We start from the raw sequence: 24,575 nt of genomic DNA, 5'->3' as shown, positions 1-24,575 counted from the left end.
CCGTACGGACTGTGGACAGTCCGACGCCATCTTGCGAAGCTTTCGTTGTCATAGCAACGAAAATGCCGTTTCGCGTATGTAGCTTGCCGCGTATGGGTGTACGAAATGGGCACGCGCGCGCATGGCGGCGTGCTTATTTCTCTTGCTCAAGTGTACAAAGCCGTTAAACCGACACACCGCCTACCTTTGTATGTTAAGCAAATAGTGTTATCCGTGTACTGAGAGCTTCTGCCCTTTTATTTACAATATACGTCGCTTTTGTAACGCGTTTTAGAAATCCCTAACAGGAGCAGGAGGAGAAAAGAGCAATGTGGTGGTTCTTAACGTCACTCACATGGTCTGCCACAGGACTGCATTCCCTGACAACAGTAGTAATCTCACTAACATTATATTTACTAAATGAAGCATGTATTTTTCTCACCCTTGTTCATAGATTCTGTGCTGCCACACGAACAGTCCATATTGAGCTTCACATTAAATATTTTGCATCAACGCCCCCTGGCGACGAATGGCAGCGCTTGTGCTATTCCGAACTGGCAGGTAAAAGACCCTTAACTCGAAAAGCATGCAGTAAAGGACATTGTCCTAAAGTAATGGACACCGCAGTGCTCGGGTTTGGCGCTGAGCCCCCACCCCCTTCTATTGATCAGAAACAGAAGTGTGGGCCCAGGTCTTCCCTCCCCTCCCCGCCAGGTCTGCAACTCTTCCGATCCGATCCTCTTTCCTTCCATGGAGTCTGTCTCTTGGTGGGGGGGGGGAAGAGTGTGGGAAGTACGAATTTCCCGCCAGTTTTTTTTCTTTGATTTTTTTTTTAGGTCGAGCCTAGAGCAGCGCATGCGCTGCTTGCTCGACTTTTAGTAAAGGGGTCAAAAAAGTGCTACCAGATGCAGCCAAGGCCGGCCTAGAGCTTGAGTGCATGTGCGGGCGCGCGCTTTGCGTGCCTCTCTCCACGCTTCCAAACCAAGTTTCTCTAGTTATTAGTAGAGGTTTGACCATGTGAATCCACCGGTGTGTCTGTGCTTATCGGTTTATTCACTGACCCTGCATCCTGTGGTGCCCTGAAGACACCATCGGGTGGGTAGTAGCGCTTTCCAAAAACACAAAATGAAACCAGTCAAGAGATTTCCTGTCTTTGAACCGCGTATTTCCCTATCTAACGTCTAGGACATGTGAAGAGAATTAAAAACACTCAGTGACTCCAGGGACAATAAAGAGAAACGTTTTTTCTGTCTGAGAAGAGAATCTCTTCGGAGGCCGTCCTTTCAGGCGCTACAGGCATGTCCTGTCAAGGATGAGTACTCTATGGTCTGCTCTAGGCACCTCTACAGCGCATACACCTTACTGCTCGAGGCAAGCAGATTCGTAAGGCTAGGCAGGAGCAAAGAGGTGCTTATGTTTGTCTCCCATCACTCACTTTCTATCTCTCTGGGTATTTTCTCTCTCTCTTACACCCCTCGCTTTATCCTACTGACATTCACTGCTTCTCCCTTTACTTCTCTTCTCTCCTTACCTTCTGTGCTCCTCCACCAACTTTACAACAACCCCACCCACTCTGCACAGCCCCGCCTGTCTCCACCTCCCTTCCCTCCACCCTGCCCTCTCTTTCTCTCCTTCCAGGTCTCCTCGTTTCCCTCCACCCCTTCCCACATTTTGGGAATAAATCTTGCTGGTCGTTCTGCCGTGGGATGTGATGGGATTGAGTTTCCTCGGACAGCGCCGCGCCGAGTCCTCGGCCACTTCAGGTCGCTTTAGACAAAACAAGAGGGGGTAAAAGAAACTACCAGTGTGTGTACATATGACTATCGAGAGAGGGGTCCATGTTTGTTATCCGTTGCTTATTTGTGCGTGTCTTCTATTTATATTGTAAATAGAATAAATAAAAAAGTTAGTACGGTATGAGGAGAAACTTAATAAATATATTTTGAAGAATACCATTCGCATATATAGAAAATTACTGGTTTTACCAGTAAGAACGTGCACAAGTAACTATGGTTCGTCTGCCTCACCATCCATTCCCCATGCTGACGGAATAGTTGCTAAAGATTATGTATGTGCTACAGACGTCACTCTGCCTTATTACAATAACTTCCTTTTTATATAGCGCTTGCTACAGTTTTGCATTAATATTACAGGACACAATGACTACATATATCGATTTCCGATGGATTTAAGGTGAGTGAGGCCTGTCGAAATAAAACGCATTCTGCTCAGATTTTTCGGGTATTGGGGGGGTATTAAAGTAAAAACACATCGGATCGGACTCCGATCCCTCGAATCTTATGTTGTAACACTTTAAACTTTTATTGGTACGGGGTCATATTTTGAAGTTTCTGTGCGAGTGCGCCAAGAGGCCCCGTCTGTTGTGAGAGGCTCTAGAAATAAAGGATAACAATACATAGTTGGTTGGTAAACTTGACTCGAATTGTTTGATAGTACAGCCCCTCCCAGCATGCCACCCCACAGTCACATGCTAAGCTTAGGCCCCCTTCATCTTTCCATCAGTTGCTGAAATATATTGAGTCAAATCAATAACATCTGGAGATGGCGCTATAAGGCACCCTGAAGCAGCACGGGCGGCAGATAGTGCTTTCTAACATTGCTTACACATAATTGATGATAATTCTGCCGTATTCTGGACCAACACACTCACAGCGCGCACACAGACCCAACACACTCACTGCCCTCACACAGACCCAACACACTCACTGCCCTCACACAGACCCAACACACTCACTGCCCGCACACAGACCCAACACACTCACTGCCCGCACACAGACCCAACACACTCACTACCCGCACACAGACCCAACACACTCGCTGCCCGCACACAGACCCAACACACTCACTGCCCGCACACAGACCCAACACACTCACTGCCCGCACACAGACCCAACACACTCTCTGCTCGCACACAGACCCAACACACTCCCTGCTCGCACACAGACCCAACACACTCACTTTCACACAGACCCAACACACTCCCTGCTCGTACACAGACCCAACACACACACTTGCACACACCCTCCACCCCCCGAACTTGCGACATACAGCGCTTTGAGTGATCTGCTAAGGTATAGAACCCCTCTCTCCTGAGCAGGGACCGAGGCAACGGGAGCCCCGGAAATGGCACGCCCCTTCACCCCTGGTCGGGGGGCCAGGACCCGCTCTCCTTGAGGTGCGAACATCCATTAATTCTACTCTGCCATATATTTTATGTCAAGTCATGGGAGCCCTGGCGAAGGGAAGCCTGTGGAAAATTTCAGATCAGTGCACAGAGAGGTATGCTTCCGTTGAGCACCCTGCCTGAACCTGCACACACGACCCCCCCCCCCCCCCCCCCCACCTCAAGGTACTTCTTAGTCCGCGTCAACAAAACAACAACCGCCAATATGAATTTCATTTATCCGCATGCCTCGTCTCCGCTCCTGGCTTCGGGGTGGAAGTAGGAAAATTACGCTTGCGTACCCCCACGTCTCCCTCTAATCTGCAGCTTTAGATACCAGCCCTAGATCCAGTGTACGAGTTCGGGGATATGTCTGTCCCCACCGAGAAGACCTCTGCAAGGGGGGGGTTGCTCTTCTAAGCGTCTTGTTGTTTAATTTGTGAAACAGCGACTGCGCCTTCACCTTCTACACCCTCCCCACCCCTACAAGAAATACAAGCATTGGCATAGCCAATAGGTTTCGCCTTTGGGACCTTACAAGTGTTTAGTTATCCAGCACAATATCCTTGATGCAACAACATCAACTGTTGCATGGCTAAACACTTTTCCAGTTTGCTAGTTCAACGGAGCCCTCCTGCTAGCTGGGAGGTTTTGGATGAGAAACAATAAGGGGTTTCAGACTTTGCTTATGCATTCTCGCTGCAGCTCCCCGGCCCTGGAGTTCACGGGAGTCACTATGTGGGGGTGATGAGGAGAGGGCGGGGATCTTGAGCCCGGGGGCTCCAAGCGACCAGCTGTTCCCCGGCTCAGTTAGAAATAACAACCGGGCCTGCTGAGAACGTTCATGGAGGGACACAGAAGTGTGTCTGTGGAAGGAGAGATGTCCGAGAGAAGGTGGCGCCCGATCGCCGGCACAGATCACCGTCCGAGCCCTCAGATATGTTATGAACTTGTGTTTTGGGGCTCAGCGGCTGCCCTCGCTGGACGGCGAGCATGGTGAGCGGGAGCCTGCACATCTGACTGCTTGCGGGCAGCCAGGGAGTGGTCGCAGGCCGAGGGGCATGTAGGAGAGGTGCCCGCTATGGGCATGAAGGCACCCAGGATCCTCCGGCTGACAGTGGTGCTCTGTGGGCTTGGCCTGCTTCTCCCTTCCGCAAATCTGATCTGTCCAGAGCCGTGCGACTGCCAACAGCACCAGCATATCTTGTGCACCAACCGGGGGCTTCGAACCGTGCCAAAGGCCAGCAGCCTGCCCAGCCCAGAGGACACCCTCACCTACAGCCTGTGGGGCAACTTCATCAGCACCTTCGACCTGCCCTGCTTCAGCCGCCTGTAGAGGCTCGACCTGCAGTACAACCAGATCCTCCACATTCACCCCAAGGCTTTCCAAAAGCTAGGCTGCCTGGAGGAGCTCTACCTGGGCAACAACATACTGTCTGGCCTGGTCCCTGGAACCCTGGCGCCCCTGCATAAGCTGTGGGTGCTGAACCTGAACAGCAACGAGCTGTGCGCGCTGGGCAAGGGCTGCTTTGGGAGTTTCGGGAAACTGAGGCTGGATGACAATGCGCTGCAGGGCCTGCAGGAGGCGCTCTTCTCGCCACTGGGAACCTACTGTATCTGTACTTGGAGAACAACCGCCGTCGCAGCCTTGGCAGGGACGCTTTCTCGGGCCTGGGTCGACAGCGGCTACTTAACCTCTCAGGCAACCTGCAGGGGGCGCTGCAGCATCCAGCCACCTTTCGCCCTCTGAGTGCCCTAGACACCCTGGTTCTCTCTGCCAACCAGCTACAGCACCTGGGGAGCCGGGTGTTTGCAGCTCTGGGGCGGCTCGCCCACCTGGTGCTCAGCAACAATTGCCTGGCAGTGCTGGAGGACGATGCATTTGAGGGTCTGTGGACCCTGCGAGAGCTGAGGCTGGACGGCAACCTCCTGACCCACCTTCCTGGCACACTGCCCAGCCTGGAGGTGCTGGATTTGAGCCGCAACCTGCTGTCCAGCATACACCCGGCGGCTTTTAGTGGGCTGCCTGCACTGGTGGAACTCAGGCTGCAGGGCAACTTGCTGACCGCCCTCCCTGGCCAGGCCTTTGCTTCTGACCCTGCTCTCCACCGCTTGGACTTGGATGACAACCGCTGGACCTGTGACTTGATTATGAAAAGAAATCCATAATAATGTAGAAGGTAATTAATATTTAAACTGCTGGGTGCTAAGGACATGTTGAACACGCAATCGGCACCAGCGCTTGGGTATTGGGGAAGTGTCCAGCACGCTCTAACATCCACCCACAGGGGAAGCACTGGCACTCCCTCTGCCGGCCCCCCACCACAAGCCCCCAACAGGGATGGCAGCTACCATCCCCTTCCCGATGACATCAGTATGCATATAGAGCACGAACGTCATCACAAGTAACCAGGAGTTGCTGGAAGCCATTTGCTTCTAGCGCTTAGTGGGTCCAGGACCATATTCAGGTTTTTACACGTCATTACAGTGATTATCACCCAACAGCTAGTTTTCACTGCGGCAAGCATAGATGCCCTGTGCAACAAGCATTGGCATAGCCAATAGGTCTCGCCTTCGGGACCTTATAAGTGTTTAGTTATCCAGCGAAATATCCTTGGTGCAACAACATCAACTGTTGCATGGCTAAACACTTATAAGGTCCCAAAGGCGAGACCTATTGGCTATGCCGATGCTTGTCATGCTATGGAGTAGTTTCTTGATTGACAACACATGTACTAGATTGAGAAATGCTTCTTTAGTGGGAACATACAAATAGTTTGAGGATATTTTCTAATGGGTATGTTTTAGCTATTGAGATGCCAAGGTAAGCAGTGGAAGTTAATGTGCCACAGGTATTTCTTGATGGACGATGCAGAGGAATTACAAATCTGGAAGGCACCTAGCCTTCAGTTTAATTCTGAGTAACTATCGTCATGTTGGCTCACATCTTGCTGTACTCAGCGCCAGCTTTAGCGCTGTCTTTTTTTTTTTGGCACCACCATGACCACCTCCTCAGATTCCCTCACTACCACTTTGAAAAAGTTCCCCTCATTTCTCCATATCCCCTCTATCACATATATTTGATTTTGTTTTAAGGCGCTGGTAAAGGATAGATTTACTAATCCACTTAGCTATCCACATAAAATACAGATCTGTTCTTTGCAGCAGGCATATTAACCCTCTGCGCTACTTTATGGGGAGTCAAACTGCTACTAGACTAAACTCCGATCTCTCTCTCTCTCTCTCTCTCTCTTTCTCTCTTTCTCTCTCTTTCTCTCTCTTTCTCTCTCTTTCTCTCTTTTTCTCTCTCGTTCTCTCTCTTTCTCTCTCTTTCTCTCTCTTTCTCTCTCTTTCTCTCTCTTTCTCTCTCTTTCTCTCTCTTTCTCTCTCTCTCTCTCTTTCTCTTTCTCTCTCTCTTTCTCTTTCTCTCTCTTTCTCTCTCTCTCTCTTTCTCTCTCTCTTTCTCTCTCTCTTTCTCTTTCTCTCTCTCTCTTCTCTCCCCCCCCCCCCTCTTAATCATAAGAGTTGTCTTGACATTTTGTATTGCTGCCTGAAAGCAGAAGGAACTCTGTAGTAGGGGCATTTAAATGTTAAATTATTTGTAAACACAGCGCCCTCCCACTGAGGTCAGTGCTCCCTCTCCAAGTCAGCGCTCAGTGCCGCTGCACTGGTCACACCGCCCTAGAGCCGGCCCTGCAGTAATCTCAGTATCTCTCCTCCAGTGATAACATGCACCTCTGACCAAGCCATCCCTGTCACAGGATTCACAAGTTGTTGAAAAATTGTGGGCTTAAATAAGGTACAGGAAATGTATTTCTCAAATTACGGATTTTCGTTGGATGCGTGGCCGTTTTTGATGTTTTGTGTGTTACTGGATGGATGAGTAGACTGGCCTGTCAGGGAATCACTGAGGGTGGGCGGTTCACACTGCTCTGAAGCACTGCCACAGCTCCTTAAACTACCCCAATATTTAGGCCATTAAGGTTACTGGTTGGTGTGAGTCCGCTCCCCCCCCCACCCCCTTCGAATTAAGTAAAGAGGGTTTAATGACGTTTTAGGGGCACGCAGATTGGGCCCATCCTAAATTACCGTTTGGGTTGGTGAGCGTTCAGTACAACAAGCCCGCCCTTCCTCTAGTAGACTGCAGTGGAGCAATGTGAGTACATTCCATTCCACTCATTTTTGGCTCGGGCGTGTGCGGGTTACCAACAGTTTAATGACTTGCAAGCATGGCTTGCTCTGGCGAGTGATTGTATTGTGATTTATGCAGGCTAGGCCAATTTAATCTTTCTTTAAATGACTTTGTGGAAGCGTGTAATACGTGTGTGGGATTCGGTGCGTGAACTCTGCCCTGCTGGTCTAGAATGGGCACTCCTAGCCTGAAGGGCCTACAGGCAGGAAGAAGACACGTACGACATAATTAAGGCTTTCTTTAAATAATTTGGAACATTTTCCAAGTGTGTTTTATGCAAGCAAGGGCACAAATCTGAAATATTTGCAGAGAAAGTGCGATGGTAAGAGATGGGGGCAGTTCTGAACATGTCGGAAGTGACCTTGCAGTTTTACTAAATTGTTTCAAAGCACTTTTCTTGCGATAATGTGACCGGTAGCCCTTGGACTAGACTAACTGGGATGTCTCTCCACAGAGTCTTGCCTGAATTTTAGTTCACTTTTTGGTGTAATTCCTTGCCTTTTTCTTGACTGGACGCTGAGGATACATACACATGGTGGACACTGTTTTGTCCTAGGAGGAGTAGTGTGTAGTTGGGTTGCACACAGTGAGCTGCTCCGTTTTGTGTGCTTTGTTCTGCCTCCTGCACTTGATTTAATACCGGCTTCTTGTGGTCTGTTTTGATAATTTTTAAACCAACGCTATTGCCTACTGCTTCTTCTCCACCCTGTCGCTGCAGGTGTACCCGGTGATCATTTGGCTTTGGTAGCTGTCTGGGACGGTTTATTTGCAAAACACTGTTTCAGGTTTAAGCAAATATCGTTTTTGCGCTTGGGCCAGTAACTAGCTGTGATTGGGCTGTTGCGAATGTCCCCGAACCAGTTGCGTCTCGACCTTCAAACATTCACAATCATGTAACATTTCTCCGTCACTGTTCCTGCGGGACCACGAGGTGCCCCTTTGCACACTCTTTTATTTCATGGTGTACTTGCCAGGTATGGATTTATAAACATCTGAGACAGGAGCAAAAACTCTTGAAAGTGCTTTCCACACAAAGGCTGCCCATCCATCCCAAGGTCTCCCACCCACCCAAAAATGCGGGGGGTGCAAATTCACTGTCAGAAAGTACATTTGAGACACACAAGCTAACTTTAGTGAAAAGGCTATCAAAATACATGGTCTAGAAAGCTGTTTGTGAGGTCCCAGTGTATCCGAGAATGAAATAATTGTACAAAGTGCTTTGATAAGGACAAGAGGAAGTAGCTGCAGAACATGTTGCTCCCACTGCGTCCTACAAACTACAAGCGACCACGGCACAGCTGATCATTCAACAAGTGTTCAAATGACAAAAGCATGCAGGAAGTTCCTGTGGAAGTCAGGGCCTCCAGACTTTGAAATACACTGATACCCAGCTTAAGGACCGAACCCAAGCATTTGCATGTTAGAAAACTCCTGAAAACAAATTGTTGAAACCAGCAACCGAGGAATACCCCGATACGGACCATCACCGTGCCCTCAGTAGGTTTGTAGCAAACTAGTTGTCCGACAACTCTTGAAGTTTTCAAAGCTTTGAATTAACTAGAATAGAGACATGCTTCTCTTTTGGCGCCTACATTAAAATGGTTTGTTCCTCAGTAAGCAAAGGGGACATTTATCTGAGTCACCTAGAAAAACCTACAGCTGTCTGGCCTGCAACAAAGTGCTGCTCTGCATATGGTCTCTTCAGCTTTTTCATACTTGTGCAAGTGAAAAAAAATGATTTGTTTTCACTATAAAAACTATTGTTCATAAGACATGAACATTTTATCAACATTTCTTCTGTAAGATCGTTCACGGTACACTTTTTTTCTGACCTGCGTTGTTCACTTCTATCTTAGTAAGGAGACCGAGTTCTCAACAGTGCTTACTCTGTTATTACTTTCAGTGTAAGCAAACTGTTTTCCCAATACTGCGGGATTCAAAGAGCTCACATAATGCACCTTTACGTTGGTGTACATTGACCAACAGCCTCAGTCCTGAGATCTCTTGTAGAGCTTGTGCAAGGCACTCCTTTCCATGCATGCCATTTGAACGGAGATCCCAGTAATGAGACTTTAGACAGACCTCTCGGAGTGCACCTATAGCCTTCCCTGTAGTATACCCGGCTGTCCTTGTGCAGAGAATGTACACTCTCGTAAAGCTCCTCCATTTTGACCCGCAGTTTGCCCGGGTGACCCAGAACTGACCTTCAGAATGGAATTCAATCCTAATCTCGAGTGCTATCTCAATACTGAGGTCTGCACAGATCTCATAGTGCATATCCAGCGGATTTGCTGTATTCGTTGCACTCCCATTATTGAGGCCTTTACAGGAATCTCCCAATGCATCTTTGTCCTGGTCTACACTATCAATTCTAAACATATTTGGGCCTTGTATATAAAGATTATAAAGGCAAAGATTGGTTACAAATTGTCCAACTTTTTCGAATGCAATTTGATTTTACAAACTGACGTGTACAGATAAGTTGGTTCACAAAATACTGAATTGCAAGGGGTCAGAGAAAAATCAGTTTGATTAATATTCATTAGGCAGGTCATAATTTGCCACCATCCGTGATTGTCCACAAACACAACAATGGTAGCCTATAAGGGTCAGCAGGCAACCATGTCTGTGCTTGTTTTTAAACTAAGCTGTTTTTTGTTTCTACATACAGTCCCTTTTCCTTGGGGAAATGTGACTTTTATATAAAAATGTTTCACTGAGTATTGGCATGGCCTGTGGATCACTACCCCCTCTCCCTGATGAATCTTCCCAAGGGGAGTCCCTTTCTACTGGTTTTCTCAATGTAGGTTCAGTGAGTTTCAGGGGTTTTATACTAATAAAGACTGTCCATCGTAGGGAATTAGTTTTGTAACAGGGCTTCAGTATCTGAAGAAACTTGGTTTTTCCCTGAACAGTTGTATACAGGTTAAACACCATGTGCAGGGTAGGTTACCCTTTCGTCTGTGGTTCATAGTCAACATGAACTCGACTGCCCATGAACTGTATGGTAAAGGGTCAATGTTTCACATAACACAATCTTGCTTTACTTATGGGGGTTGTATGTATGATAGCAGTGATGACGCTTCATATTATTCTGAACTATTTTGCTCATACTTTAATAGCTCTAATGGTATATCTTCTATATAGCAACGTGTACAAAACATGGCTGATGCCATAGATGATGTCTTAGAACATGTCGTCATGAGTGATGTCATAAGCAGTGCATGGTTGGGTGCATGTTATAATTGGCCCTGCTAACTATAAAAACTATAACCAGTGAATTTTTTTGTTTAAAAAAAAAAAAAACATTTTTTTTTAATTCAAAATGTTAATGATGTCACTGGCAAATTCACCTAAATATAATGTTACTATAACCTTTTTGTTTTTTTCAGTGATTTTTATTTTTTTATTTGTATATCAATGATTTTTTGGACAAACATTCGATCATGGAGAGTGTTTTGAAAATCTCCTTCAGTGCACTTGATAGTCTTTAGTGTATGCTTTAAAGGGCCTCCTCAATTTGATCATTTAGGCAATGCTTTTTTTACGCTGGGAACTGGTTTCTCGCATCTTCGTCAGGCTTAGGACCGAAGATCTTTTAGGGGGTGGGATTGTCTAGTAAGTTGGTTGGTAAAAGGATAACAAAAGTTAGGCTCTAATGAGACCTGTAGAATTCCTTTTTTGAAGAAGACAGAATACTTTGTACTGTTTCAGGCTGAAAGGCGAAAATTATGAATTTATTTTAGGTAGCATAAGTGGACACACCACCAAATGATAAACGTCGGCATGTTTTTTTTTTTTTTTAACCAAGGGACTCTTGGGGTGCCTGAGAAAATGTAAAATGATACCTGATTAACTAAAAAGGATACAGAGTGTTTCAGAAGCAGGTATTTTCGTATTTGGGATTTTAATGGAACATATTGTACAGTTATTTTGTTGCTTATATGTCAAGCCCTCTTCTTGAAAGCCATAGATTTTGACTGATATGCAAAATAACTGGCCGTGGCTCAGTTTCTAAGTAAACTATAAGCAGAAAGTCTGAAAATTAATTACCAGACCTAAGATTGGCCTACTCCATAAGAGAATGTCCGCATATAAAAGCAAGCTTGTCCCCTCTATTCTATGCACATTTGTAAAGCGCATGGCTACCCTAGGGCATTCCAGCGCTTGCATCTGCAACATATACTGACTATCCCGCACTGTAAGGGTTGGTTGTCAAACGGCCCAGGTTTTAGGTGTTTCCGGAAGATCAGTTCATCATCAATGAGCCATACTGTATAGGGGAGGGCTTTCCACAGTTTGGCCAGTTTGTAGCTAAAGGAGCGCCCTCCACTTCTGGCTCTCCGAATGTGGGGCACCATAGCCAGTCGAGCCTTGGTTGATCTAAGGGTTCTGCTAGGGTGAGATCGGAGGTTGTAGTAGAGGGGCACCTTTTAGTTTCAAGTGCCCTTCGTGCTTTGCATAGATAGGGCTTTGAATTTATTTCACCCTCTGATCTACTGGGAGTCCATGGACAGTGACCAAGGCCTGCCGGGTTGAATTAAGTCTGGGGATATTGAGTAGAATGTGGACTGCCGCATTTTGCACAACTTGAAGTTTCTTGTTTACGGCTTTACGCGTCCCTGTAGTCTACCTAATAGAGAATTAGTGCCTGGACCACGAGCCTTGTGGATAGAACGAGGGAGGAGCACAGGTGTAGAATTTTGCGCAGCATTCTAAGTAGGCTAAAGCAGCTGGCCAAAAGTTTAATTGCATTGCCTGGACCTCCATAGACTGGGATTTGTCCAACCATAAGCCCAGACTTTTTATAACCGCTTTGGGAGGTTCCGGGGGCTGGTGCCTAGACAGTCCGGCCAGCATAGCCTCAGGTGGGGGGGGTTGGTGTTATTACCTATTATCATAAGTTCTGTTTTATCCCCATTTAGCTTGAGGCAGGACCTAGCCATCCAGCTTGCTACCCCTCCATGCAAGGTCCCAGACGGGAGGATTGGGGACCATGTTCGGGGACGTGACAAAACACTGAGAATCATCGACATACAATATTATCGATATCCCAAATGACAGCACAATTTCTGCCAGAGGTCATGTGTATAAATTTAAAGAGCGTGGGGCTCTATGGAGAGCCCTGTGGTACTACACACTTTAGTGGGAATATATCAGAAGATCTGGATTCATCGAAGAACTGAAAAGTCCTGTCCTTCAGAAATGAGGTAATCCATGTCAGGGCTGGTCCTTTGACTCCTGCCTTGTTGGTTCTTTCAATGAGGATGTCCTGATTTACAGTGTCTAATGTTGCGCTTAGGTCAAGGAGTATGATGGCTGCCATACCTCATTGATCTAACAGTATTTTCAACTCTTCTACTACTACGAAGAGTGCGATTTCCGTACAATGCTGTGGTCAAAAACCCATCCGGGTTGGATGCAGAACATTATGTGCTTTTATGAATCGAGATAGGTACTGATTCACATGTTTCTCCAGTACCTTACTCAGTCCAGGAAGTAGGGACATAGGTCTATAGTTCACTGGGCAGAGGGTGGTCCAGGATGGGGTTTTTCAATAGGGCTCTTACCACTGCATACTTCCATGCTGGTGGTACTGTTCCCTTTGCAGAAGAGAGATTTACCATTTTTAGCGTTACCGGAACGATGTATTCTGTCGCTTTACATATAGTGATTGGCAGAGCAGGGGATCTTACTTTTTCGAATTATGCTGCAAAGCTGTCCGGAGTCATGCTAGGGAAGTCTGAGAGCCAGTCTTTCCTCATTTCTTGTTTGGCACTATTTCTGTTGGGGCCTGGGTCTATGTCGGTCCCTTGGAAGGCAGAATAGATATCAGTGATTTATTTTTTTTATTTTTATTTTTTTAAATGAAAAATCTTGTAAACTCATTGCAGCGGGCTGCCGTTGGTTCCGGTATGATTTAGGCTCCATCAGTGATTTGAAGATCTGAAACATTTCATGTGGGGAATTAGAGGTGCAATTAATTTCCGATTAATAATAGGCAGCTTGGGCATGGTTAATTTCGGAATGATACCACCAAGTCTGCTCAGTAATGTGATTTTTCTAACTCGTCATAGTCTTTCCTCCATTTCCTCTCAAATGTTTTGCATTCTTTTCTTAGCCTTAGGATGCGGGGAGCGTACCAAGAGGCATATTTGTCCTTGGCAAATCAAGTGTAGGTCTTTTCAGGGATGACTTGATCCAGAGAGTGTTTGATCCATTGGGTTACTTTATCGTTGGCTGCTAGGGAAGCAAATCAGGGCTCGCAACACTAGGGCATACTTCCATTTTTCACTATTCAGCTTCGATCTCTTCAAGTGACTGGTAGGAGAGGGACTGGAACGTGGGGTATTCAGCATCATGGGTATCAAATAATAGTCTGACCGCATTACAGGTAGCGGATCCAGCGAACCTATGGTATCTTCTAGGTGCACACTAAGATCTCCCAGTACGGTAAAATTTAGTTTATTAATTGCCCGACTATCATGCCATGCTTTCACAGTCAAGAAGCTGTAGCGGTTCATGGAAGCACCTAAATGCCTCCTTAATCATAATAGCAATCGCCCTCACTTCCTATCTGCCTGGTCTCTCCAGCCTATATAGTAGGCCGAAGGCAGGGCTTGTGTAGTGTCAGACCCGGACTCCGCATGTAGCCATGTTTCCATAAGGAATAACGCATCTGGTCTTTCCTCCCCCAGAAAGGTAAGAAGTTTGAGTTTATGGCAAGACGGAGATTGACAAGTATTCAGATACATGTGCCAGTTGTTCATTGTGTTATTGGCGGTCTTTGGAGCAGAGGCACATTGGGGGGAGAGAGAGCAAGTCCTACAATGTCGTTCCTCCTTAGATAAGTCAGTTGAGCGGAAGCACTCCTCCTCAATAGGTCCCTGTAGACAGCACAGCTGTAGGGAATAGTATGTGCCCTTGCATTAGTTGGAGCAGGGTTCTTGGCCCTGGTACCGTTCAAGCGTGGATGGGTGCAGATGGGCTTGCCTTTGGCGTGTCTTCAGTGGCCTTCCACGTGACCGTGGCTTTCGTTTTATGGTGTGGGGAGAGAAAAAACAGGAGAGCCGACCAAAATGGTGTCTCCTAATGTGCCAATTCCCCCAAACATGGCCTCATGAGTCGCAGCAGTGCAAATTTCAACAATAAAGTACATGTAAAAGCAGCGCGCAAAGTATATTTTTGAAAGTTCGCGTTTTTCAGGAATTTGCAGTTTAACAATTTGAGAAAAGAATATGCCCCCTAGAAGAGCGCGGTGACAGCATGGCATTAGCGCTTCCCAAGGCTTGAAGGTACAAGAACTTTCCCTGCCAGGAGACTGTGGAAGCCATTAAGAAGAATGCTTGACATAGAAGTAATACCAACTACAACAGGATAATTGATCCTGCAAACGTAAGCATTGTCTGGCATTTTCTTCCCTAGTCCTGCATTATGCCTGGTCTCACTTGTGAAATGGAATCAGGCTGGGCCTTCAGTTATGATTAAATATGGGTAATGCACACATTGTGTACACACTGGAAGCCCAAGATCCCCCCCCTCCCCCAAGAACACTCAGCGAGGGTACTCTTCAAAGAGAGTGATCTTCGTATGAGGGCCCTTTGAATGCAAAGTTCAGAACCTATGGGGGCACTGAGCAAGTGTGGTGTGGTGTAGGAAGCTGGCTCTGTATATACTATACCATAGTAAAGTATAGTGTGCATAGATTCCAGAGGATCCCCAGAGGTATATCAGAGGATTAAGTAGATAATACCTTACTCTCTTTTGTGGTAGTGTGGTTGAGCAGTCAGTCTTATCAGAAGGGTTTAAGCATTTGTTGTTCACACTCAGGCAAGAAATAATATCACACACTCAAAGACTGAACCCAGACAAATTGTTTGTATAGCAAGTTATTTTGTTACTTTATTTCTAGAACCAAGATTTTACCTAGTAGCAGGTAAGTGAAACTCTTCATACAATGTTACTTTCAGTAGTACAGTGAATACTGGATTGGTAGGAACTTTCAGATTACTTTCTCAACACAGAAAACAATTTGTAAAGTGTTCGAAAATATGTGTAATTACTTTTTGATGACTTTCAGATGACTGTTAGATCACTGTTCTAGTTAGGATACAAAACACACTCCTGACACGGTTTACACCACAAAGGACATTTGTAAGCAGGTTAACTCTTGTGCAAGTAATAGGTTACTTTTTATGCTGTACAAGACAGTCCAACACTTAAAAGAATTTTCAGAGGAAACCCACCATTCAGTCCTATGGGAAAATTGAAGTGTTAAGTTACAAGTGAGTGAAACGGTTTTGGAATTGGAGTTTTGGGGAGTAGAACCAAGGTTCAGGTTGGCACTCCAGGGGCACCACCAGCGGCACTAGGGGGGCTGAGTGCAGGATGCCAATGTTAGCCAATAGAGCTTGGGGGCACCTTGGTTAGGGACTGCTCACGGGCAGGCCACTGTTTCAGGAGTCAAGCTCCTAGGGTTAAGGTCAGGGCACAGGGGGTCCCAGGTTGGCACCAAGTCCACACTCCAAGCGGCACAGGAGCGGCCAGTTGCAGGGTGCTTGGGTGTCAGGAGCCCAATGCAGTCCTATGGAGGTTGACGGTTTTGGATTTTGCCTTCAAGCTCATTCCAGGAAGTCTTCCAGGAGGAACCAACAGCTGGACTGGTAAGTTTGAGGATTCGGGGATGTAGGTGCACCTCGGGTCCTCTTCTCCAGGGCGCACGGTGGCCGGATGTAGGGGTGCCTTTTTGAGATCTAGTTTTACCTTATCTGCCCACTCGCGGTTGGGAGGAGTATCCGTGCAGAGGCTGTATGCGATGTCATAAAGTCCTGGAGGGGTCAACCCACTGTGGACTCGGACTCTGGAGTGCTGGATGACCTCGCTGTAACTGGTGGGCCGCTCGGGCCATAGGTGACGGGTGCAGTGGTGTATCCAGGCGTCAAGTTTCTTCGTTCTCTGCAGGCTCAAAAGTTTCATTTGAACAGAGCTGCTGTTCGCAGGAGATCCGGTTTTTGTTGATGGCAGTCAGTTCTTCCAGGGTACTGGAGGTCGCTGGCTGCAGGACAAGTCAACTTTTGGGGCAGGATCTCTGAAAACTGCAGACTGACTGGTAGGGTTGGGGCCAAGTCAGTTCTTCTCTACAGTGTCCTCTGCTGTGCGACTTCTTCCGTCCTTCTTCGTAAGTTGCAGGAATCTAGCCTCCTGGGTCCAGGAACGGCTGTTTAAATGATGTATTTAGGGGGTGTTTTTGGGGTCTCGTGATTGTAGCCAATGGACTACTTACCTTGGGGTGACTACACCCTTGATGTGCTCACCCCATGTGGGGGAGGGAGCACATTCCCTAACTCAGTTGGGCACACCTCCCGGGCTTGTTTAACTTTTCCCGTCGAAATTGGGGGAGAAGACAGGAAGAGGGCCTCCTGCTAGCAGGAGGGGCGCGGGTCACAGTGCAAAAGCCACAGTGCCTTTGAAGCTGCTCAGCCCTTCCTGACCTGGGGGAGGTGTTAGGACCTCTGGCCAGGAAAGGCTTTGTTTCTGGACCTAGAGAGCGAGTTGCTCTTACCTCAGGGGTCCAGAAACCTGTCTCGTGGTGGCAGGTTGGTATTTACCAGTTAGGGAACCCACCAGAGGCTGGTTTGGTTTAGGGGTCTAGTCTAGAAGGGACCCCTGAGTGTAAGGGTTAATAAATCTGACACTGGAATCAGTGAAAGTTTATTATTCTGAGATGTTTGATACCAAACATTCCAGGATTCAGTAAAGCCATTATGGTGCTGTGAAACTAATAATGACAAGTTTCCAGACCAAATACTCCTATATGGCTAGACTGCACTCTTAATATCTAAGAATGAACATGGATATTATAGGGGCCTATCTACTCATGTCGATATGTCCTCACATGAGGTGTAGTGCACCCTGCCTTAAAGGTGACTTACCTATGCCTCATGCAGTGACTGGTAGGCATGGCATACAGGGATGTGTGCCATGTTGACTCTTCACTTTCAGCTGCACCAAAACACGCAGGCTGCAATGGCAGTGGTGCATGTTTGTGATGAGAGGTCTCTGAGGATGGCATAATACTTGCTGCACTCCTCAGAGGCCTTTCTCTGGTTACCATGCCCTTTGGTACCATAGTTACCCCTTACAAGGGACTTACAGGTAGGCCAGAGTTGTGCCAATTGTGGGTAACAATGGTACAAATTAGGGGAGGAACCCCAGCACTGGGGCCTGGTTAGCAGGGACCCAGTACACACCCAGTCAAAGTTGCACCAAGTACCAGAAAAAAAGTGTCTGGGGGAGGGGTACTGCAACAGGAACCCCAGCTTCCTACTTGTGGTGTTAGTGCTATATGACTGCTGCCCGTTGAGAACAATGAATGTGGGTCTGCACAGAATGGTGGCTTTCATTCTGTGTCTCCTTATTCACTACAGTCATAACCATGTGTTTATTCACTGGCCATCTTCCAAAAAACAGCTGTCTGGTGGGATGGGATAGGGGAGAATCTTTGACTCATGCTTGGAGCATTTACTCATGGCATTTATACACATGCGCACAGAGCGCTAATCTTGGCACTTGCACATGTGCGAATGGAGCGCTAAATTGGCCTTTGCACACTTGCGGATGGCGCGCAAACTTGGCATTTGCACACATGGAATGCTAACGTTGGTATTTGCAAACTAGCGCATGCTGCTCCTACATCTCTTTTGGCACATAGCACAGGATGCGCTAGTCCATTCAAACCGTATGTTCAAAAGCATACTACTTTTTGATTTCTAAAAAGAACGTGAAGTACACAACATAAAGAGGAGATCACTCATTGAAACCTAACCTTCATTCTGGGTCGTCCGAACATTATTTGCCTTAGTTTCTTCAGCCTGTACCTAACATCCCTTTATACACTTATTCCTCTTATTTCAGGTAGATATCAGGATTAGGGGTGGGCGGGAGCCCACAGGATGACTATATGCATCTCTGGTTTCTGACCCTGTTCTTCTATATTTTGAAGTGCAGCCACTTATTCCTAAAACTGAAACTACTTGGGAAACTTCCAGAACCCCCTTCCCCGTATCCCAGCCCTCTTCCTTGTTTAGTTATTACACATTTGCAAGTAGGAGGAAAGGCACAGTGAAGTTGGCTCATATCATCTCTGCGAGGCCACTCCGCAGGTGTAAGGTAAGGTTCGCGATGGTCTGACAGGTAGTCCGGGGATCTTCGGAAAGAACGGGGCAAAACAACGCTTTTTAATGAAGCATACCTTTTTGTCTGCCTCAGATTTTCCTGATGTGTCCGCAATGGTGAATAAAATTGTTCTTGTTGGCCAGAGAAATTATATTTATTAGAGGAAGGACACCATACGGAGTAATGTGCTGCTTGCTTTTTTTGTTCTTCAGGGACATGGAAAAAGCCCAGGGCTCTGCAAGAAAGCCTGAACTTGTAATACAAATGCAGCCGTTGTGGCTCTACGTAACTGCGCAGTCCGGTCAGTTCATTTGAGAAACGGGTGTACACTACTAGAGGTCCGATGGCCCCACACCCTCCACAACACAATTGTACTTCATCACTGAAAGTAAGGCAATCCAAATAACTAATGATTTCTTACATTGAATAAAAATAAATAGTCCATCATTTGGTGATGGTTAAGCAGATTTCCACACAGTTAATCAGTAGACGAGAAGCATTGAAGCGAAGGAACTTTTTTTCAAGTACTTTATTCCGGGTTCTACCTTGAGTTGCCCAGCACACATAGGTTTACTCCATCTTTCTGTATGAAGGAAGCCAGTTGCATGATCTGCTAACTAACTGGTAGCACAGAGGTATAGTTCTTTTCAGCTCAATGCTTGATGGGGAGCCTGCTTACCAGCCATTATTGTGTAAAATGTTAACAGTTGCCCATAAATGGAGTACTTACCTGAGCAAAAGAGATTGAAAGAAGAAGCCCAAATGTATGTGTGTATGGTGAAATGGTTTGTGTGGCGGACACGTTGTGCGGGTCTGCACAAGATGGTGGCTTCAATGCAGCTTGTCACTGTCCTCTGTGGAAGTGACAGACTGTATGTTGCTTTTTCTTGGGTGTCTGGACTCTGCTCCAAAATTGTATCTTGCTGAAGGAACACCGATTTTGCTCTCTCTCCAGTTCTACCCCACATTGTGATAGACATTGCCTAGTAAATACAAGAACTTGAGCAAGGCTGACCAGATCCAATCCACAATACCCTTAGACCAGAGAGGTTAGACCTGTACTGTACTCAGGCCACTAACCCGTATTTTATGTGGAGTTTGAGGAGCTTCAGTCTGCCACTCAAGCGTTTACTGTGATCAGGACCCTGGTTTTACTATTTTATTTTTTCTTGATGAGGAAAATAAGCCCTAGCATGCTTCCAGAGAGAATAAAGACCCCCTGTTGCCAACTACAAATAAATTACATGATAAGTCAATCGTTCCTCAAAAGCAGGATGTTATTGACTCAAGCAAGACTTCAGGCCATACTGGTGTGTTTATACACCATGCAAACCATCCCTCGCTCTCTTTACCAGCCACTCTGTGTAAGATGGTGCTACATCTACCTGTGCAGGTTTGGCAGGGCTGGACTGGGAACCCAAAGCAGCCCTGTTAATTTTGTCACTGGCCTCCACCCCCAGGTGCATCGCTGCAAAACCGGCCCCAGAAACAGAACTGGCCCTCACTGTTCGGACATCGTCCCACACTGCTCCAAAACCGGCACCCATTCTTCCAGCCTCCTAGGCAAACGCCTGATGCCTGTTACGACCAGTCCAAAAAACAACAGTTGATGGACAGAATGCAGAACAATGTCATACATTCACCCCAGTACAGAGATCTGGGCCTAAATCCATCGTTTTTCTGCTCACCATGCCATTCCAGTTTGAACTCAGCCATATGCAAATCAGTCTTGACCCTGTGCCTCATGGGAACAGTCCAGCCCGAACTGCCAAGCCAGGTCCTCCCTGGACTGGAACCAAGCATCCTAGGACCGGTTTCGGGGTTTCACCCCTCTTCAGCTAGGATAGCTTGATTCCAGTGGCATGGAGAGCACGGGACTCATGTCTGAGCATACCCGTCCCACTCGGGGTGACAAATGCAAAAAACAACAGTTGATGGACAGAATGCAGAACAATGTCATACATTCACCCCAGTACAGAGATCTTGCTCACTTTGCCACTGGATTCAAGATAGCCTGGCTGATGAGGGTTATGAACGTGAAACGGGTCCCAGGATGCTTGCTTCCGGTCCAGGGAAGACATGGCTTGGCAGTTCGGGCTGGACTCTTTCCATGAGGCACAGGGTCAGACTGATTTGCATATGGCCATGTCTGAACTGGGGTGGTGGAGTGAGCTAAAGAATGATGATGGATTAAACCCAGATCAGTTGACTTTGGGTGAGAGTTTGATTTGCTCAAGCGCTCCGTCCATCATCCCCTTTGGTATCGCTTTGTTACAACCAGTCGGCCTTGAGGTTTGGAACACATCTTCAGACCCCATACATAACATCTAAACATTCTACTCATAGATGGACACGCAACCAACACTTGTCTCCAACCATCGCCAACAAATGGAGTAGCTGGTTAATGTATACACCAGTGAGCTGTTTTGGACCTTGTCAAGTGTCATGAAAGCGCTAAACAAATGCTATAATAAAATACAATTGCAATTACCCTGTGTCTGCATCCTTAAAAAGATGCAACTGAGCTGTTCAGCCTGAGAAGAGTAACTGTCCCTGACAGGGAAGATCTGTGCAGTGCCCAGTGGCACCTTGAAGAATTAAGTTTCCCTTGAATTCACATTAACCTTGCTGCCTAGAACCTATATTTTTTCCATTGTCCCATTAAGTTTTGATTTGGGTTTTGTTGGTTAGAGCTATTTGTCCTGAACCTAGAACGGTTGCCCACTCATTTGAGGCCCTTTTATGTTCTAGCGGTATTATCCTTGGCACGTACCTCTTGACCCTGCGTAACCTGTATACAATTGCGAACTTATGAACTAGTGGATTCAGTGGGTGGCCTTGGGATACACACCCCGAAACCAACATTTCTTTACAACTCTGGCATTAAGAGTAAATAAATTGGCGGTGCAGTTAAGCTAGGTCCAGGCAGCCTAGTTAAAAATGCCCTTAATCTGGCACTCTCGACCAATTAACTTGTCTTTAGAACAGTTGGAAGCCTAACTGGCTCTTTCTCCCTTCCAGGCGATGTGACCAATGCACCGGAACCCATAACATCCAGATCCCTGGATCCCCTGTAAATTTGAACATAGAAGCTTTGAGAGAAAAATGGGAGGTAAAATGTGGTGAAGCATTCCAGGCTAAGAAATGGGCTATGGTTTCTATTTTTGCACATAAGGGCTCTATCAACACCAAATTTGAACCTGTTGATGTCCGCCAACAGGCATGACTCCGGATACACAGCACAAAATAGATTCTGCTAGATCTCCAGACTGTCCACAGAGTAAGATTCATGGGGATACTTGTAATCGTATGTGGGCTTGTACAAAAGTAGAGGAGTTTTGGATTTTTATGGCTGATAGAAAGCCACATACATTTGTCACTACAAAGTGTCCCAAAAGCATGCTCACTTGACGTATGGCAGTTGAAAACTAAGAATATGGTATGAAAAAGCATGTGCTGTTCACTTTGTTACTAAGTAAAAGGATGATACAAATACTTTGGCTATCACAGCAAGCTCCCCAGGTTCATGACGGAATTAGAGATACATTGGCATTATACATGGCGGAAGAGGTATGCCCAGAGTTTTTACACTGGGATGATAGATTAGAAGACGTTCCTACTGACTAATGTATAAATATGTAGGACTTGTTTCGATCTGATAAACCTATTCCATAGGACCCCTACCTTTTGAGTGTAAGATTGATATCAATATGTTGATACACTCACATGAATGAGAAATGTGTGGTTATTTATCAGTTTTTTTGGTTGTGTATGTTTTTGTTTATACTTCATTTGATAGCCACTATTGGCATGGCACGTAGCATTATAATTGTTATATTACGAACCAAAGGTTAATTTTGTTTTTATTTTATTTTAGAAACTGTAAACTTTTCTTTTGAGTGCGTTTTGGAAATATAATCCATTTTGCCAATATTTAAGACGTTACACCTTAGTATTGTGTCAAAACGTTGTTGGTTTAATTTAAAGACAATTTAATGTTTAATGTTTCTGCTCCTATGTACATAATTGATAAGACAAATGGGGCACGTGAATTTCTTAAAAGTACCAGTAGATTTCTGTAACATTTTGTTGCTTAGACAAGTAATTCTTTTTTTATTTTTTTAAACTCCACACCCCTGATTATGAATTTGCCACATATTCCATCATCTGCTGCGTAATAGTCAAATACAAAAAATGTTTCTAGCTCAATTGGATCAACAGTTGCACAGTGGAAGGCACTAAGGTTGACAGCTGCATCAAAGGCTGCTTTTTTATAGCGAGACCTATTGGCTTTGCCAATGCTTGTTACTTACTAGCAGGTGACTTTGCTCAGGCGATGACTCCCCAGAATGTGGAGTGAGGTACATGTGGTGTTCTGCTTTCATTCTGGTTTTTCCTTACCTTGCCATTTATATTTCGATAGATAATGATAACTAAGCCATTGAAGCTCAACTAACCTAAAAGGGAGCACCAGTGCTTAGATGTTTCATTCAGATGGCCTCTGCTTTGGAGCCAGGTGGCAAACCCCTAAAGTACACGAGCACTAGAATCTGCTGCTTTCTTGGTAGCAAAAGCAAGTAAGCCTAGTCTTGCTATGGTCAGAAAAGGGCCACTCTGGCACAAAATACTGAAAACGTTCATGTCTTGAAGTCTGTAAATGATACCCCACTGACCACTCCTGCAGGGAAGTCTTCACTGAGTTTTGATTTCATCGCTTTGTGATCCACTCCTCTGTACCTCCTTTTTGTTTTCCACCAAAGTCTGAGGTTTCGTCTTTGCTGTCATGTTTTGGGCCTTCTTTCGTGGAAAGAGAGGTCAGTCAGTGTATAAGTGGGGAAACACTGGGTTGAGACGGTTAATGGTGTGCTCTGCAGTACTCAGCCTGCTGACTGGTGACGGCATCCTGCACTTTCTGGTCTGACATCTATTAGGATGAGAAAAGGTACTAGGAGCGGTGATAATCGCAGCATAAAATTGGTGTTGGGTACTACGTCCAAGAAAACTCTCTCCACTATATACCACGCCTTTGGGTTTCGTTACTTGCTTATCGCAAGTACGTGAACTTGATCCAAGGGCATTAGAGTGCTTTACATGCATTCTAGATTACATTACATAAGTTCAGATTCATGTGTGTGTGTGTGTATATATATATATATATATATATATATATATATATATATATATATATATATATATATATATATATATATATATATATATATATATATATATATATTTATTTTTTTCCTGGTTGTTGCTCTTTCCTTCTCACCTCGCCATGCGCAGAGGATCGCTTAGAGCCGGCGGAGCGCGCCGGGCCTAATCTCTTTGAACAGTCCAATAAAGCGATCACTTAAAGGTATAAGCTTTACTCCAGAAGTTGTTTTTTAATTCAGTTACGCGTTTCGCTTGCACAGCAAGCTTGATTACACACTGTATTCTGGATATTGACTTGCAATACATACAGGATGTGGAAAATAGAAAAGGGATTAAAAATGCTACAACCACTTACACTTCAGTGGCATCCATTTTGTAACGTGCATTTTAGGGTAGAAAACAGTGATTATGTAAATAAGTCATGCTGCATTATTCGTTATGCATATTTCCCCCAATTGAATCAGCATATAGTGGTAAATACATGCGAGAAAATAGCATGATCTAGCAATATATTGCTTAGTGCCCTTAGACCAACTAACACTGGGCCACTTACACTCCAGTGGCGTTTATTTTGTAACGTCCATTTTAAGGTTGTAAAAAGTATTGTGCATCATATAGTCATACATGTTTCCCCACAATTTAGTAGCCACCAACTAGAAAGTTGCATAGTCTGGCAGATATGTGCTCATAAGCCCACTAGCAATGTTGTAAGTACAGTACTGTTGTGGGATTGGGTATTCAAAGTGAGTATAAACAGTCGTATTGTATATACAATTGGCAAGTACCTATACAAACTTCTATGTCCAGAGCTCAATAGGCAATACATGAAGTCGGCAAAGTGCCGGCATGTCGGAGACCTCTATCATGTAGTGTTAGTAGTTCATTACC

General features: G+C 45.7%; 1 protein-coding gene and 1 pseudogene across 4 annotated transcripts in view; both read left to right on the top strand.

The window, feature by feature from the left end:
* OSBPL2 (oxysterol binding protein like 2) overlaps positions 1-24,575 on the top strand; it is a 391,960-nt gene that overhangs the window by 6,255 nt on the left and 361,130 nt on the right. Inside the window, exon 1 of one of the 4 annotated variants that reach the window (XM_085619767.1) lies at positions 18,897-18,918. The exons of the other annotated variants lie outside the window; for them this stretch is intronic. The gene's annotated coding sequence lies outside the window, so the exon portion shown is untranslated. Of the gene's footprint in view, positions 1-18,896; positions 18,919-24,575 lie in introns of those variants that run through there. 4 annotated transcript variants of the gene reach the window in all.
* On the top strand, positions 4,251-5,332 carry LOC146812662 (uncharacterized; annotated as a pseudogene).

This window comes from Triturus cristatus, chromosome 7 (assembly GCF_964204655.1).
Source record: "Triturus cristatus chromosome 7, aTriCri1.1, whole genome shotgun sequence".
NCBI classification, from domain to species: Eukaryota; Metazoa; Chordata; class Amphibia; order Caudata; family Salamandridae; genus Triturus; species Triturus cristatus.
This window is presented reverse-complemented; position numbering and strand designations above follow the sequence as displayed.